Genomic DNA, 1,425 nt, shown 5'->3' with positions numbered 1-1,425 from the left:
CGTCTTAGATCAAACTTATTATTATACTCTATTAGGCTTTCTACGAGATTTTATGTTAGAACACATCAATAGACAGTTAGGATTACTAATCAATATTAGTCTGATAATGTTTGTCGAGCTATGATTAGTGAAGGTTTTAACCAATATATGCATAGATACGATTTCTAGAAAAGCAAGTCAATAACAACATATGATTCCTATACACAATTTTTGATTTGTAATGTACTTTAATGATAATAATTGTATCATTATTATATTATGTATATAATAAAGTAAAAAAAAACTACTTACTACGTTTGAATCAGAAAAATGTAATGTTATCAACAATTGTTTATTGCTAATTTGCTTTAAAATTTGCAAAAATGCATTGCATCTTAAGAAATAATCAATTTTGGTTATGATCTATTTACATGGATTTACATACTAAATTTAATACTAATAAAATAATTGTTTAAAAGTACTTTACATTAACTATTATACAACACAATAAAGACAAAACAAAGAATAATGTTTATAATCGTTGCTCGAAAATTGCGCAACTCAGACTAGGTGACAGCACCTCTCGGCCAGCATGATCAAGACGCCGTCTGTTATCTTCGAGAAGAAGATGTATCGATTGTTCCTATTGAACAAGGGATCACGCCACTTATCGTGTAAATAGATCATTGGTCCTGTGTGACGTCATCCTCTGTGTGTTGTTCTCCTATTGGTTTTTTTGTCCTCTCTTCCTAGCGCGGAACGCGCTAATTAGTGTATTGTCTTTTTTCCACTTCCTCTCTGTTCCTCAACTCGTACCGAAAAGTTGCGTGGTCCAGGCAGAATCGTTTAACAAGTTAATCAGTTCAGACGTGTCTTCGAAAGTCTCTAAATTCGTACGCCTTCTCATAGTCGTCATCTCGCTCTTTTCTCATCTCTCATCGTTCCATCTCATCTCACTCTTGTTCTCTCTCATCGAGGCAATCTTGTGTTGTGTTTTCTATCTGATCATCTCTTTATGTCTCTCTCATTATCAACTTCTCTGGTAATATCTTAGCTTTTTCTCTCCACTTCTGATCATCTCTATATCCTTTCTGACCTCTCATCTTAGCATTGTTCTTCTGATCATTTCTATCTATTTCAATATCACATTTATTATTACCTTCTCTAACGGCTTTTCGTGCTACGTACTTCCGGTACACGTGGCGTGATATCTGGTACACCGTAATATATCTTTTACTATTTTTTTGTATCATATTATAATTTGTTATCTCCCTTTATATTCGCTACATTTAATAAACCTTGTTACACATAAACTCTATCAGTAAATTTCCTTATTATACAGTCCACTTGCCTATCTCGTCCATCTCCTATTCGTTTTCTTAGTAGTCCAGGCAACAAAAGGAGAACTTGGAAAATTTAGCTAGCCGGGCGAAATTTGATATAATG

Source organism: Polistes canadensis, unplaced genomic scaffold (genome assembly GCF_001313835.1).
Source record: "Polistes canadensis isolate GaletaPanama2010 unplaced genomic scaffold, ASM131383v1 scaffold_253, whole genome shotgun sequence".
NCBI classification, from domain to species: domain Eukaryota; kingdom Metazoa; phylum Arthropoda; class Insecta; order Hymenoptera; family Vespidae; genus Polistes; species Polistes canadensis.
The sequence above is the reverse complement of the archived record's forward strand: the minus strand, read 5'-3'. Positions refer to the sequence as shown.